Source organism: Schistocerca americana, chromosome 3 (genome assembly GCF_021461395.2).
Source record: "Schistocerca americana isolate TAMUIC-IGC-003095 chromosome 3, iqSchAmer2.1, whole genome shotgun sequence".
Taxonomy (NCBI): Eukaryota; Metazoa; Arthropoda; class Insecta; order Orthoptera; family Acrididae; genus Schistocerca; species Schistocerca americana.
The window spans coordinates 377,677,137-377,688,889 of record NC_060121.1 but is presented as its reverse complement, the minus strand read 5'-3'; the positions used below and the strand labels follow the sequence as shown (position 1 = coordinate 377,688,889).

The 11,753-nt window shown below is 41.1% G+C and overlaps 1 pseudogene; it reads right to left on the bottom strand.

Moving 5' to 3' along the window:
- Window positions 1-809: 809 nt before the first annotated feature.
- Window positions 810-926, bottom strand: LOC124608430 (annotated as a pseudogene).
- Window positions 927-11,753: the final 10,827 nt, after the last annotated feature.

Below are 11,753 nucleotides of genomic sequence, written 5' to 3'. Positions count from 1 at the left end.
AACTGGGCACAAAACTTGACGTGCCAGTGAGTATGATCAATATCGGCAGCCGGGTGGCCGAGCGGCTCTAGGCGCTACATTCTGGAACCACGCGACCGCTACGGTCGCAGGTTCGAATCCTGCCTCGGGCATGCTTGTGTGTGATGTCCTTAGGTTATTTAGGTTTAAGTAGTTCTAAGTTCTATGGGAATGATGACCTCAGAAGTTAAGTCCCATAGTGCTCAGAGCCATTTTTTTTATCAATGTCTACCGACGCCTTCATGTTTATAACTGTTGGAAAACAACCTAATCTTCAGGTCGCATCTCCCACCTGGTAAAGACTTCAGTGACATGATGACGCTGTAAACAAAAAAACAAAAAAACAAAAAATGAGGAGTACAGCACACAATCTTTATGGAGCTTTGACAACACTTGCCACAGTTACATTATTCCCACAGCTAATAGTTGAAGAACGTGCTTAGCTGTTTGGGGGAGGATGATAATAACTGGACTGAGAAAAATTGTTTCAAATCCATCCAATATGGAGTCTCAGTAACACACTAGCGTTTCAAAACAAAATAGGCTGCCAGTTGTACCATCTCTTCATGCAGCAGCAGGGATAAAAAAAGCACTCCGTCTTCAGGCCACAAGTGGCCCATCGGGACCATCCGACTGCTGTGTCAACCTGAGTTGAGAATGCGGATAGGAGGGGCGTGTGGTCAGCACACCGCTCTCCCGGTCGTTATGATGGTTTTCTTTGACGGGAGCCACTACTATTCGGTCGAGTAGCTCCTCATTTGGCATCACGAGGCTCAGTGCACCCCGAAAGATGGCAACAGCGCATAGCAGCTGGATGGTCACCCATCCAAGTGCCGGCCACGCCCGACAGCGCTTAACTTCGGTGATCTCACGGGAACCGGTGTATCCACTGCGGCATGGCCGTTGCCAGCAGCAGGGATACAAATAACCTATTTCATTCACGGTAACAGCAACATTCACACATCAGAAACCGCAAAAAAAAAAAAATGGTTGAACAGACGTCCAGAAGTATCGGGGTTGGAATGAGCTGTGTAAATACAAGATGTACAACTAATAGAGAATTTTTGGGTAGTGATGATTCGAGACTATAAGGTGCATCAGGAGCATAGTCAAGAAACTCTCTGGAATCACCTCTATGCTATCTGGGAGGCCAAAATATGCCGTGAACAGGCACATCTTCTGCGTGAATAATCTGTGTTGGCCGCGCGGGATTAGCCGAGCGGTCTAAGGCGCTGCAGTCATGGACTGTGCGGCTGATCCCGGCGGAGGTTCGAGTCCTCCCTCGGGCATGGGTGTGTGTGTTTGTCCTTAGGATAACTTAGGGTAAGTAGTGTGTAAGCTTAGGGACTGATGACCTTAGCAGTTAAGTCGCTTAAGATTCCACAAACATAAAAAAAATCTGTGCTTTACACTAGCACCACCCCGAAGTGGCGACATTACCGATGATGTATGCTTGTTGGACTGTATGAAGAACTAAGCCTGTTTAATCGAATGAGGCAGTCCGACACGGTGTGAAAATGATATGTGAGTTCTGTCGAACAGACTTCATGGTAGGAGAGCGTACCTTCCATTAGTTTTCTGTTTTATGCAGAGTAAAATCCATTCTGATTTTGTGGATGGTATGTGAAGGTGCACTTGCTTAATGCAGCCTGAATTAATACGTGCTGTGCTATGTTGTTGCGATAAGAGCATATTATCAGTGTAATGACAGCGGATGTGCAACTGTTGTGCTCTGTAGGCGTGGGGACACGGTCTGTGGACCTTGACTGTACCTTGAACGGCTCTTTCAATTGTATAAAGTTACACTGAGCTCATTTGACGTTTCAGTTTGTACTCTATGTGAGACTGGCTGCCACTGCCAAATATATGGTCGTCAGAAAGAGTCTGAAAAGCTTATAAAAGTGTTGCAGGGTCGGTTGTGCAGAGAAAAAATTGTTCAGAAAAAATTTCGACTTGTTGCTTCATTTCCAAGTTGATTAGCGTTGATGTTGGCCAATCTGACCGCTGTACACACATATTCAAACTGTCTGCCAGACAGAGTTAGTGTCAGTTGTTATCTTAGCATAGATGACGGCGCATGACACTGCTTAGCCTATGGCGCGAGTTGGATCCTTTCCACCGCCCCATGTCCAGTTTTTGTATTACTCTCTTATTCGGGTTTAGGAAACCAAACGAAGGTAAAAAATGGCTCCAAGCACTATGGGACTTAATTTGTGAGTTCATCATACCCCTAAACTTAGAACTACTTAAACCTAACCTAAGGACATCACACACATCCATGCCCGAGGCAGGACTCGAACCTGCGACCGTAGCAGCAGCGCGGTTCCAGAATGAAGCGCCGCGAACCGGTCGGTCACAGCGGCTAGCTAAACGAAGGTCGCATTTGGTGGCACTACCTCTGGTGGCCGCTTGAATTTGCGTGCACAACAACCTGGTTCGCTACCTTCAGTCCTAATTAACTCACAAATAGGTCAATACGTTCAACTTTTTTCTTAACTCTTATTTCTCAGTAACACTCACTTCTCAGCACAAGCTACCCTGCAACACCAAGTTTTTCACAGTGTTTCTGACCACCCTGTGTATGTTTACATACTCGTATATGTTTTTCTTTTTTTTGGTCATCCGTCTACTGACTGGTTTGATGCGGCCCGCCACGAATTCCATTCCTGTACTAAACTCTTCATCTCAGAGTAGCACTTGCAACCTACGTCCTCAATTATTTGCTTGATGTATTCCAATCTCTGTCTTCCTCTACAGTTTTTGCCCTCTACAGCTCCCTCTGGTACCATGGAAGTCATTCCCTCTTGTCTTAGCAGATGTCCTATCATCCTGTCCCTTCTCCTTATCAGTGTTTCCACATATTCCTTTCCTCTCCGATTCTGCGTAGAACCTCCTCATTCCTTAGCTTATCAGTCCACCTAATTTTCAACATTCGTCTATAGCACCACATCTCAAATGCTTCGATTCTCTTCTGTTCCGGTTTTCCCACAGTCCATGTTTCACTACCATACAATGTTGTACTCCAGACGTACATCCTCTGAAATTTCTTCCTCAAATTAAGGCCGGTATTTGATATTAGTAGACTTCTCTTGGCCAGAAATGCCTTTTTTGCCATAGCGAGTCTGCTTTTGATGTCCTCCTTGCTCCGTCCGTCATTGGTTCTTTTACTGCCTAGGTAGCAGAATTCCTTAACTTCATTGACTTCATGACCATCAATCCTGATGTTAAGTTTCTCGCTGTTCTCATTTCTACTACTTCTCATTACCTTCGTCTTTCTCCGATTTACTCTCAAACCATACCGTGTACTCATTAGACTGTTCATTCCGTTCAGCAGATCATTTAATTCTTCTTCACTTTCACTCAGGATAGCAATGTCATCAGCGAATCGTATCACAGATATCCTTTCACCTTGTATTTTAATTCCACTCCTGAACCTTTCTTTTATTTCCATCATTGCTTCCTCGATGTACAGATTGAAGAGTAGGGGCGAAAGGCTACAGCCTTGTCTTACACCCTTCTTAATACGAGCACTTCGTTCTTGATCGTCCACTCTTATTATTCCCTCTTGGTTGTTGTACATATTGTATATGACCCATCTCTTCCTATAGCTTACCCCTACTTTTTTCAGAATCTCGAACAGCTTGCACCATTTTATATTGTCGAACACTTTTTCCAGGTCGACAAATCTTATGAAAGTCTCTTGATTTTTCTTTAGCCTTGCTTTCATTATTAGCCGTAACGTCAGAATTGCCTCTCTCGTCCCTTTACTTTTCCTAAAGCCAAACTGATCGTCACCTAGCGCATTCTCAATTTTCTTTTCCATTCTCCTGTATATTATTCTTGTAAGCAGTTTCTATGCATGAGCTGTTAAGCTGATTGTGCGATAATTCTCGCACTTGTCAGCTCTTGCCGTCTTCGGAATTGTGTGGATGATGCTTTTCCGAAAGTCAGATGGTATATCGCCAGACTCATATATTCTACTCACCAATGTGAATAGTCGTTTTGTTGCCACTTCCCCAAATGATTTTAGAAATTCTGATGGAATGTTATCTATCCCTTCTGCCTTATTTGACCGTAAGTCCTCCAAAGATCTTTTAAATTCCGATTCTAATACTGGACCCTCTATCTCTTCTAAATCGACTCCTGTTTCTTCTTCTATCACATCAGACAAATCTTCACCCTCATAGAGGCTTTCAATGTATTCTTTCCACCTATCTGCTCTCTCCTCTGCATTTATCAGTGGAATTCCCGTTGCACTCTTAATGTTACCACCGTTGCTTTTAATGTCACCAAAGGTTGTTTTGACTTTCCTGTATGCTGAGTCTGACCTTCCGACAATCATATCTTTTTCGATGTCTTCACTTTTTCCTGCAGCCATTTCGTCTTAGCTTCCCTGCACTTCCTATTTATTTCATTCCTCAGCGACTTGGCAAGGAAATCGTTTCTGAAGAAGAGAAATTTGTTAACATCGAGTATAGATTTAAGTGTCAGGAAGTCGTTTCTGACAGTATTTGTATGGAGTGTAGCCATGTATGGAAGTGAAACATGGACGATAACCAGTTTGGACAAGAAGAGAATAGATGCTTTTGAAATGTGGTGCTACAGAAGAATGCTGAAGATAAGGTGGGTAGATCACGTAACTAATGAGGAGGTATTGAATAGGATTGGGGAGAAGAGAAGTTTGTGGCACAACTTGACTAGAAGAAGGGATCGGTTGGTAGGACATGTTTTGAGGCATCAAGGGATCACAAATTTAGCATTGGAGGGCAGCGCGGAGGGTAAAAATCGTAGAGGGAGACCAAGAGATGAATATACTAAGCAGATTCAGAAGGATGTAGGTTGCAGTAGGTACTGGGAGATGAAGAAGCTTGCACAGGATAGAGTAGCATGGAGAGCTGCATCAAACCAGTCTCAGGACTGAAGACCACAACAACAACAACAGCGACTTGTTTTTCTGTATTCCTGATTTTCCAGGAACATGTTTGTACTTCCTCCTTTCATCAATCAACTGAAGTATTTCTTCTGTTACCCATGGTTTCTTCGCCGCTACCTTCTTTGTACCTATGTTTTCCTTCCCAACTTCTGTGATGGCCCTTTTTAGAGATGTCCATTCCTCTTCAACTGTACTGCCTACTGCGCTACTCCTTATTGCTGTATCTATAGCGTTAGAGAACCTCAAACGTATCTCGTCATTCCTTAGTACTTCCGTATCCCACTTCTTTGCGTATTGATTCTTCCTGGCTAATGTCTTGAACTTCAGCCTACTCTTAATCACTACTGTATTGTCTATTGTGTATTGTCTATATCTGCTCCTGCGTACGCCTTACAATCCAGTGTCTGATGTCGGAATCTCTGTCTGACCATGATGTAATCTAATTGAAATCTTCCCGTATCTCCTGGCCTTTTCCAAGTATATCTCCTCCTCTTGTGATTCTTGAACAGGGTATTCGCTGTTACTAGCTGAAACTTGCTACAGAACTCAATTAGTCTTTCTCCTCTTTCATCCCTAGTCCCAATCCCAAATTCTCCTGTAACCCTTTCTTCTACTCCTTCCCCTACAACTGCATTCCAGTCTCCCAAGACTATTAGATTTTCGTCCCCCTTTACATACTGCATTACCCTTTCAATATCCTCATACACTTTCTCTATCTGTTCATCTTCAGCTTGCGACGTCGGCATGTATACCTGAACTATCGTTATCGGTGTTGGTCTGCTGTCGATTCTGATTAGAACAACCCGGTCACTGAACTGTTCACAGTAACACACCCTCTGCCCTACCTTCCTATTCATAACGAATCCTTCACCTGTTGTACCATTTTCTGCTGCTGTTGATATTACCCGATACTCATCTGACCAGAAATCCTTGTCTTCCTTCCACTTCACTTCACTGACCCCTACTATATCTAGATTGAGCCTTTGCGTTTCCCTTTTCAGATTTTCTAGTTTCCCTACCACGTTCAAGCTTCTGACATTCCACGCCCCGATCTCGTAGAACGTTATCCTTTCGTTGATTATTCAATCTTTTTCTCATGGTAACCTCCCCCTTGGCAGTCCCCTCCCGGAGATCCGAATGGGGGACTATACCGAAATCTTTTGCCAATGGAGAGATCATCATGACACTTCTTCAAATACAGGCCACATGTCCTGTGGATACACGTTACGTGTCTTTAACGCAGTGGTTTCCATTGCCTTCTGCATCCTCATGTGGTTGATCATTGCTGATTCTTCCGCCTTTAGGGGCAATTTCCCACCCCTAGGACAAGAGAGTGCCCCTGAACCTCTATCCGCTCCTCCGCCCTCTTTGACAAGGCCGTTGGCAGAAATGATTCTGACTTCTTATGCTGAAAGTCTTCGGCCGCCAATGCTGATTATGTATCAGAAATTAGGCAGTGGCAGGGATCGAGCCCGGGTCTGAAGACGTTTTGTTTATGAATCAAAGATGCTACCCCGAGACCACGGGCCCCATATGTATATGTTAGCTGAGTGTAAATCTGATACAGTGGGTGGGTTGTAAGAGGATGTTACAACCACTGCTGTGTCTATGAGGGTGTGCTTCTTAAATTGTAAATATTATCCAGCTTTTCTCACATGGCGCTGCGCCGTGTTGATACAGATATGATGACTAGTATTTTGCGGGATTATTGAAAGTGTTTTGAAATTATGGCCATTTTGCTACATGTGTGTGTTTGGTGGATGTTGGTAGTATACTCAATGCATGTCATGATCACTGACTATATAGCAAGACATAAATACAATTTTCTTTGCGGATGAGCATTTTGTGTGCATCTAAATTGTAATTATTTTGTATGTTATCTGGTGATGACGACCCTGTGGCCTGACCTATATTGTGTACAGACAAATGAAGCAGATGGTGGAGATTGTGCTGTTACATAGATGAGTCAGCCACTCTTTGCTGAACAGAATATTAAACATTTTCTTTGTCCACCAATTCTTTCCTTTTAAAATTTATGGCACATTCTCCACGAATGTTAAATTAAATTGCATTTGTGAAATTAAAATTTATAGATATTTTTAAATAATAAATTGTTCAAACTGTCACTCAACACTTATTGTAAACAAAGCCTTCTCCACATCATGCAGTGGAATAAAAGGTGCAGGGTGATGGTTTCAACAATTTGTTATTTAAAAACATCTAGCAGATTAAGTTTCATAAATTAAATTTAATTCAAGAATCGTGGAGAATAAGCTATAAATTTTTAATATGTATTTAATCATCTCTATACATTGAGAGCAGGGTGTCCAAACAAAGTATTTTATATTCTAACAAACTGTGGATAACTAATGGAAGTATGCCTGGTGCCCTAACTCTCAGGTCTGTGGATGCTTATCATATTCTGCTACCAGGGATCTGTGGAAAGCAACCGCACTCTGCTACCTCTTTTGTACCATTTAATGCCACTTTAATTATAAATATTAGGTGAGTGCCAGCACTATAGTCAATGGGTGTGAGTAGTCACTAATTGTACATCAAGACATTAATACAGTTTTCTTTACAGATGAGGATATTGTGAGCATCTGAACTGTATTTAACTTGTGCACTATCTGGCTGCTGCAGCAATGTGGCTTGAAGTGTATTGAATACCGACTAAGGGGCCAAAAGGAAGAGAATGTGCTGTTACATAAATGAGTGTGCTGCTGTTCGCTACACAGAATATAAAACACTTTGTCTGTCCAACCTCTTTTTAATTTATACAGATGATTATGTATAAAATTATGATTTATTCTCCAGGAACGTTAAATTAAATTGGGTTTGTGAAATTTAATCTGATAGATGTTTTAAATTAATGAATTCTTCAAACTGCCCCTTTGCACTTATCATACCCAAACCCTGTCCGCACCACCCAGTGGTACAATTAGGTGATAGCATATTTGTAGCTCTTAACTTTTCGACACCATGAAGCCTTAATGAAATGTTGGACAGTTAGGGATGATGGAGTTCTTATTAAAAATGAAAGAAGCACTTTTCATATATATTGAATTACTGGTTTAAACTTTTTCCTGAAACTGATTGTAAGAAAATATTGTGAGTACCATATGAGTTCAAAAAACGTGTGTGAATCTTATGGGACTTAACTGCTAAGGTCATCAGTCCCTAAGCTTACACACTAAACCTAAATTATCCTAAGTACAAACACACACACACATCCATGCCCGAGGGAGGACTCGAACCTCCGCCGGGACCAGCCACACAGTCCATGACTGCAGCGCCCTAAACCGCTCGGCTAATCCCGCGCGGCCGTGAGTACCATATCTCTCAAACCACAATCACTCTTGACAATGATTATTCATGGACTCATTTTAATAGTAAACCAGCTGTAATTTCTGTTTTCTTTTTCCATCTTTAACTTTTTAGTCTTGTTTCGTAAATACAGGCTATTAAATCCAATTGAAATTCTTTTCTTTCTCGTTGATTTTACAAACATGTTTTGATATATCTTTCAATATTAAAATCATTATTCGTGAGATGCTTAATTTTGCTTCAAAATTACAGATTTGATTCCACAACAACCAAGCCAATAATTTCAAATTTACGTTATTGAATCCTTGTAGTGCAAACTTATCAAAATGTGAAATAGGCATTTGATATGTGGAGAAAAAATCCAGCAGCTAGTGGTTTATGAGAATTGTTCGTGAAAACATAATCTGTTTTATCTTACGAGAGATCTTATGAGTAGAAAGTCTTCTCCTACTCAAATAGCGTAACAAATTTTATAAATAGTTTACATGTTACTAATACAAATCTTCATGTAACAAATAATTTGTCTTGTGCAAGTGTAAAACTTAAAATTCCATTTTTTGAATACTTATTGAATGTTAAGTACTGATACGCTAAACTTTATCAGTGTTGCTTCCTGTATATTATATGAAAGGCCAATGTGGGAAACAAGAAATTCTGATAATTGTTGCGTTTCCTTTCTCCTGAAATGAGACTAACTCAAGAGGGACATTCAATAAGTAATGCAGTACATTTTTTTTCTGAAAGCGGGTTGTTTTATTCAGAATTATAATGCAGCATATTACTCCCCACTTGGCTACAAAACGCTATTTTTCAACATAATTCCCATTCAATGCGATGGCCTTACTCCACCTTACTGCGATGCCCACACAGCAGCTCTTTTCTTGTCGACATCAGAATCAACGTCTTGCTGAGTCAGTAAGCTCCCCAACATCCACTTACTGCTTCCCACAGAGTGCACCATTCATTGGGTCAAACAGATGGAATTCTTCTGTTAGGCTATGAGGGATCCCTCCGGCATACATCTTTGAGTACCCTGACTGATGGAAAAGTGTGTCCGGAGTACCAACAGAGACGTCCAGTTGAGTTTGATTGTGATCCGTCGATCACTTCGAATGAGAGTGTCCGCACGTTCCAACACTGCACGAGTCACAGCTGTGTGCGATCAGTCGGCTCGCGGGAGATGGGACAGGTCTGAGCGAAATTGATGCGATGGTGACAGACGTCTCTTCCAAGGACTCGCCGTGCTTTTGTACACTTCCAGGAATCCATAGACATTCTGCAAGCGCCTATGAATATCTACGATACTCTTGTTTTCCGCCAATACAAATGTAATGAGAGCACTCTGCTGTGACGCACCTTCATTTGCTGACGCAATTTTGAAGGATACGTGTAAAGCCGCCACCTATTGGGACATCATGAAACTATAGGTTGTGAAGCGGGAATGTTAAAGAAATTCCGCATTTTTTTCAACCGAATTGGCCGAGAACAAATGTGTTGGACTGCTTATTGAACGCCCCTGGTAAATATTACGTTTGGGACTCTCATTAACGAACTGCCTTTCGATCTGTGCAATACATGGACTTGGAAATTTTTGTTGTCCACAGATAAAGACTTATTTTGGTTTAAAATAGTTCTGAATATGTAAGAACATTTTCCTTGACCATGTGTGATAGACGCAGTAAACAGAAAAAAATATTACCTTGCTTTCCTTTTTCGGCAAATGACTTCTGTTTTTTTCCTGCCATTTAGTAATGGTATGTCTTCACTGTTTTTGTTTGTCGACGAGGAAAGACCAAGAAACAATAATGGGTAAACTTTCAGGAAGTTTCATAAGATTCATCCGGTTTTTAAGATATTGCAATAGCAGTGAGCCTTCTTATACCTGATGTATGAAGAAATCCCTTACTTGCGACTCAAGACGTGTCTACCCGCGCTGCTTGTGTGTTCAGAGCGTCGCTTAGACATAAAGCTCACGCCTATGGCTACACACGAAGTTAAAAATTTCGTGCTAATTGCATTGAACGCTAGTGTAGCCTGCTGCTTTCATGATGACTCAGATTCGTCACGCCACGTAAATATCTTGCTGAGCTATGTCTCTTAGCTAACGGCTAACAAGACAAGGTACTTTATTTGGTCACCAATATTGACCTCAACTGACTTGTATCAATAGTGATGTGCTGAAAATAACTATCAAGTTCTTCACATTATGACTACGCCTCTAGGTAAGTTGTAAGCTTGAAATGCTGCGACTTCATTTGTGACAGTATCAGTACTGCAATTGATCTATGAGATGCTTTACGTCAGAGGTTCTCAATGCACAACATTCTCCTATAAAATTCCTTGTAACAGATTGTGCGTCAGTGTCTTCCGGTAAGTTTCAGACCTTTCCGCAGTATCTCATGGTATTAGGATATGTAACAATCTTGGTGTTCATCCTTTCATTGAACGGGGACGTTAAGTTTTAGTAAAATGGGAAAAGGCAACGATACGTACCATAATTAACAGCATGTTTCAGGGAAACGTGATCCCTGTTGATATGATGAGTGGGAAAACACCACCTGAAACAGAATTCTTTTTATTAATGATGACCAATTTCGATCCGACTATCAGATAATCTACCTGTGAGATCGAAACCGGCCATCATTAATAATAATAATAATAATAATAATAAAAGTGTGGTCCAGATGGTGGTTTCCCATCACTAATGTATGTGTACATTCTCTTGTACCTCGGTCATAAACAATGTAAACAACACTGTCTACATGCTCTCATTTGGAGACACGAACATTGATAACTACGCTTATGACATAAAATTCAAATTTTCCAATAGTTAAATGCCTACGCACGTGAAGAAAGAAAAGTTTTATAATTTCCTTCTGGTCCCCAGGGAAATGATTGACACTGCTAATGAAGTGTATAATTACTCATTGCAAATACTCCATATCAAACCTGTCGAAGAAATTTGTGAAATCGAATAATGAGAAGCATACGTAGCAAAGAATAGAGATCAGATAGAACGATATTAGATAAGAAAAAGGAAATAATAGCTAATACATTTTGGATGAACTAGAATGAAAAATTTCAAGAAACGCTTTTCAGTCTTTCAGATATCATGTGAATATTTTATACTATTTTGCATGGAAACAATAATACTCAAAGTTCAGAGGATACAAAGCAGTGAAGGATATAAAATGAGAATGTTTGTCAACAGTATAAAGCTCCTCATTACGATACCGCATCGTCACCATTCGTAAGGAATAGTGTTGCAAGCAGTCAGGTATCTTATTCTTGCGTCTGAATGTTGAGATAGATAATATGTAGAGTTTTCTTCCTCTTATTTGGTAAGAAAACAAACTAACTTTCTAGAGTTCTTGCTCTTTTCGGGCTAAAATCCTGCCAGGCGAAAGGCACCTCTACAGAAGCCTCCTTCCACGCCTGTGCTTGCGCAGCGGACCAGGTTCCTCTCATTTGCATA